This window comes from Pinus tabuliformis, chromosome 4_2 (genome assembly GCF_031772625.1).
Source record: "Pinus tabuliformis cultivar Carrire ecotype Pingquan chromosome 4_2, CPIR1, whole genome shotgun sequence".
In the NCBI taxonomy this organism is placed as follows: Eukaryota; Viridiplantae; Streptophyta; class Pinopsida; order Pinales; family Pinaceae; genus Pinus; species Pinus tabuliformis.
This window is the reverse complement of record NC_142304.1, coordinates 459819628-459824989: the sequence shown is the minus strand read 5'-3', so window position 1 is coordinate 459824989 and position 5362 is coordinate 459819628. Positions and strand designations below refer to the sequence as shown.

The 5362-nt window shown below is 32.1% G+C and overlaps 1 long non-coding RNA gene across 2 annotated transcripts; it reads left to right on the top strand.

Annotated features, from left to right (window-relative positions):
- The first annotated feature begins 4397 nt into the window (after nt 1-4397).
- On the top strand, nt 4398-5076 carry LOC149169946 (uncharacterized). 2 transcript variants are annotated; one of them, XR_016259427.1, is made up of 3 exons: nt 4398-4659; nt 4746-4779; nt 4879-5076. It is a non-coding gene; the product is annotated as an uncharacterized LOC149169946 (long non-coding RNA). The 2 variants fall into 2 exon arrangements; XR_016259428.1 differs by lacking the exon at nt 4746-4779.
- The last annotated feature ends 286 nt before the right edge of the window (nt 5077-5362 follow it).

Genomic DNA, 5362 nt, shown 5'->3' with positions numbered 1-5362 from the left:
TGTTCCTTATGCTTGATAATCTTTGTGCTTGTTGTTCCATCTGCTTGCTGCTTGCAGATCTGCCTTTTGTAGATTGTCTAAGGTAAAGGATGAATCGAGTAGGGCCCTCCATTAAGGCTAAGATTACCTTGAGACAGTAGGCAACCTTTATTTGCCAGTGAGTCTGCTTGCTTGTTTAAATCCCGCAGAATATGGTATGAGTCCACTATGTCAAAGTCTTTCAATGTGTTTTGGATTCTCTACAAGGTTTTGTTTAAAGCTGGGTTACGAAAATAATCTTCAGAGTTTAAGAGATTAATCAGAAGCTCTGAGTCTCCGAATATTTGGATTATTTTATAGCCTAGCTCCTTTGCAATCTAGCAAGCTTTTAAGAGGCCTTAACTCTTTGCTTGATTGTTCGAACTTATGCCTAGGCCCCAACTGTTGCTAATTTTATTTGATTTGTCTGGGGAAAGAATCAATCCTCCTGCGCCTGCAGTGCCTGGATTCCCCTTTGACGCTCCATCAAAGAAGATAGTGGCTTTTTGGGTCCCCTACCACCACGTAAGAAAGTCACCTTTAGTGAGACACATGCACCAAGTAGGAGCTTTCATCGGTTTTCTGATTGATAAGACCTTTCTCCTGTCACGCAAGGTCCTAGCCACACAGAGACTTCTGCAGATAAAGTAAAGGCAAAAGTTGATTTATCTACTATTTCCAACAAGAGAGATTTTACTTTGGCAGCCACTTCCACTGATTTCAGGAGCCTGTTGTTGAAAACACACTCATTTCTAGCCAACCACACTTTCCACCAAAGGCATTTTGGAACAACTTGCCAAATGTTTTTCCAGCCTGCGTTTTTACTTTTTTTCTCAGGATTTTGCTCTGCCCATGAGGTGTAGAGATAAACAACTGATATTTGGGAGGGGGTGGGAATGCTAAGTCCGTGGAGGACCATCTTCTAGACTTCTTGTGTGAAAATGCAGTCAACCAATAAATGGTCAGAGGTTTCGATAGCAAAAGTGCATAGGCAGCATCTAAAGGGGTCGTGGAAGACTCTTTTGTTCAGATTTTCTCCTTTTAGTGCCTTTTTATGCATGAGTAACCAAGTGAAGAAGTTCACCTTTGGAAGGAAAAAGGTAGACCAAATGGATTTCGAGAGCTTCAGTGTCAACAAAGATGCATGTGTGACTTGTAGAGAGGAGAATCCTTGAGCTGCTGTATGAATTTCGGTTCTTCCCCATCCCCATTTATCTTTGGATGAATGATGTACCGGGGCGAGGCTAGAGAAAGCTGCACAGAGCAAGTTTTTTTGTGCTTCCAGAGGGTCAAGAACCCCTGGAAAAGTCCATCCTACCCAATTCCCTTTGCTGTCCCAAGAACATATGTCTGCAAGCTGGAGGAGGCCTTTGTTCACTAGCCAGATCTTTAAATCGTTACAGGAATTTAAGGTGGCCAATGGGGCATTCCCTTGAATGGTGTCCTCCCACAATAATGTTCTTTGTCCATTACCCGGTATTCTGTATAAATGTTGTTGTATATGGTCGATGCTTATTCTGAAACTTTATAATAATATAAATATTTTTAAATTTTATTATAATGTTGTTCACTCTATGTTTGTGCATTAACAACATTAATATAAATATTATTGTATAATAATAAATTAAAAAAAAAAGTTATAAGATATTTTTCAAATATTTTTTATTTGTAAAAAAAATAGTTTTATTATTAATTGTATTTGTTAATATATTAACGATTGTGTTGAGAGGTGCATTTTACAATCAGTTATGAGGAGGATGTGTAATTCTTTGTGTGTTCAATTTGGAGTGTTTTTTTTTAAATATAAATAAAATATTTTTTAAATAAATAAACAATTTGAGTGATAGTAAAAAATGAAATATATATGTGTCTAGTTAGTTTCAATTAAAATTATTAGTAAGCATCAATAATCTCAATATCGCCATGCTCAATTAGTATAAGTATAACAACACAGTAGGAAGGATATGTGGTAAATAAATTACCATTATCACTCAAACATAAATATATGAGTAATTCTAAATTAAAAAATATATATATTTTTTCACTCATGAAAAAGATGAATCATTCTTATACTTTTTTTAAAAACTTCAATACAACACTTAAATATATTTAAATATCTATTTTAACTAACTTGTTTCCATACCAATTTTATATAAAGAGAAAACAACAGCCATAATAATAATAATTTTAATGTTGACCATAATAAAATATTTAATGCTAAAAGAGAAAAGTAATTGAAAGAAAGGAAAAAATCAATTACTTTCTAATAAGAATAAGAATAATAAGGAGACAAATATCTCATTTAATTTTTAGTATAAAATTAATATGTGGCATTTAAAAAAATTAATAATAATAATAAATTTAATATGATTTGCAAATACAATATTTCAATATGCAATATAAATGGGTGCTTATGTGTATTTAAAAATGTATTAATAATAAGAATAAAACATTCTAATGTGTTAATATAGTTTATAAATAAAATATTTCTATACCTATGTAAAACTAAAATATTTCGATATCAATTATATACACATATATATTTCGAGATACACATATATATGGAAAAAAAATGTTTTAAGTAGAAAATTAAAAGTGGTTTGAGATTTAATTTCTCTCATAGCTTATTAGATGTGTGGCCAAAATAGATCTACATTGGTGATTAAAAAACCATACTTATGTGGAACGTTTCTAGATATTTTTTAATCATGTTTCTTCGGTTCTCGTATCTTTAAGAGATAGGAATGGCAGTGAAATGTCCATAATTGATTGGTTAGGAATTTGGGAGCTTTTTAGATATTATAACTATTTTCAATAAGAGTAGTTTAAGGAGGCAACTATTTTGCCTAAAAAAGAATGGAAAATTTGGTATGATTTGATAAAATTATGAGGAAATTTTTATGAATTTGGGTTAGGGTTACAGCTATCAAGCTTCAGAATTTTTGTTCGGCGAGTTCTTGATGGTGCTCAATCCATTTCCACCATCAAAAAAATAATTTAAACACTCCATGGTCAGATTTCTTGAAAAAAAAACCACCAAATTTTAATGAAAAATTTGTCATCACAAAATGATTACCTCTTTACACAACATTATTAAATTTTAAATTAATTTTTTATATTAATTAATAACCATTTTAAATAATATTAAATTCAAATTTAAATATATACTCAATTATTACACACATATTTAATTGTAAATATTTTTACTATATTTATGTAAAATATCATGAAATAATAATTAAATTACACATACATCAATCAACTATGTTATTACTTTTAATTGTATTTTTGATAAATAATACTATTTATTTGTTTTAACCAAACAAATGTAATTAAAATTAAAATTATATTATTCAAAGGTTACATATCATTTGTAAAAATATTAAAATTATATTATTCATAGGTTACATATCATTTGTAAAAATATTAGTTTTTTTTAAATATATTATTTGAAACTGAAAAAATGTTTAGACTTCTAACTTTTAACTGGTTAACAGTTTTATTTTCACTAAATTATTAGGTGAACGGGACAAAACTCAACTCAAAGCTGACAAGAGTAACTTTTATTTTCGCTAAATTATTAGGTGAACGGGACAAAACTCAACTCAAAGCTGAGAAGAGTAAATTTTTGCCTAAACTACTAAAAGGCTATTTCATATAACATGGTTTTTGTTGAACACGATTCAACCTATATCCAGGGAAAACAAATAATAATAATAATTGCACTTTTTAACTGATAACAAGAGGAAAAACAAATTATAATAATAATTGCACTTTTTAACAGATAACAATTAAATTATATTAGGTTGTCATTTAAAAACAAAATATTATATTAATTGTAGTGATGTTTTAATAAAATTAATTTTATATTATATTTTAAAAATATTGTTATATTGTTTAGGGGTATAGTGTAACATTCACTATTAAAAAATATAATAATAAAAAAAAATTATTGGTTTAATTTTAAGCTTGGTTACCAATACGTATTTATTTATTTGGCTTTAAATTCCTGATATGATTTGTGGTTGCCGTAGAGTCGGCCAGCTCACCCTCCAGCGTATGTGCTTTATGGTTGCACAGTCTACCAAGTTGTGATGGAGATTTACATTAATAGATCCAATGGTCTTTGGTACGTTGGCATTTATTGCCTTGTTCTGGCTGAGTTGGTCTGCATGCACGGGATTTCATGGTGTGATCTCAACCGATGCGGAAACAATTGACTACTACCTGGTTTGTCGATCTACATCCATCTGTTCCGCCTCTCCTTCGTTCATTCTTAGCTGGAGATCCGACGGTGGTGGTTATCTAGGGTTTCATCACCTAACCGCTTCGTCACACCTAGCGTTCTGTGGTTTCATTGTTGCTTTTGGTCTGCGGCTTCTTATTGCTCTTCAATGGCAAGTTAAGTTATTGAGGGTTACAATGAGGTCGTTCCTCCACCTGAGGCTTGCACGGGTTATCATGGCACGACTCGAGAAGGAAAGTGTCGGTTGACATTATCTAACAGTATCACTTTTATTTTTCTTTTGAGTGGGGAACATGGCTCTTGTCGAGGCTGACGAGATACTGTCTCTGTTCAGGATGGTTCGAAGGTATTTTAGGACAAAGACAATAGTTTTGCTATTGCTCCAGATTCGGAAGGTAAACCTTCACAACCCGAAGTCTTAAGAGTTTGACATTTCCTTGATTTTAGAAATATTTGTTTAAGGGTTTTGATGATTTAGCAGGTAGGCGTTTGGAGAGTGTGTCCTTCAAATTCAGGTATTATTCTACCAAACCCATTGCACATGTTTTCCGAGTTCTTGTCTCTTGTTAAATAACTATGATGTGGTTTTCATATTTGACTGTGGTTTAATGCAGGTATTCCCTTCGCCCTACTCTGCTTGCGCAAGTCTGGGACCTACCCTTCAATGCTCAGACTCTTATGGTTTTGCTAGTCATTTCTAGGTTGGCTTCCTAGTCCTCAACAGTGTAGATAAAGAGGTTTTGATGTTTCACCAAAACAAGCTCAAAGAGCTACCTCAATTTCTTGTAATCCTTAATTAAATAGTTTTTTTAAGTGAGTCAATAGACTCTGCATTTAGTTCAAATGATGTGGGAAAGGCTTTCCCAAACTCTAAACATATTTACGATTTTGATGTTGTAACTACTCTTAAGTCAGTTAAGGTATAGTTAAGAATGTGTGATTTCAGTCGTAATGACTCGAAGGTCACTCTGGACTACAACTGCTTATTTGTAATGGAGTGAATGCGTATTTATATATTACATTGTTAAGTTATTTGGGTATTTCGAGTATGTCGTTCCTATTTTGCATGGCCTTGCTACCACTGATCCAATTTTTCCA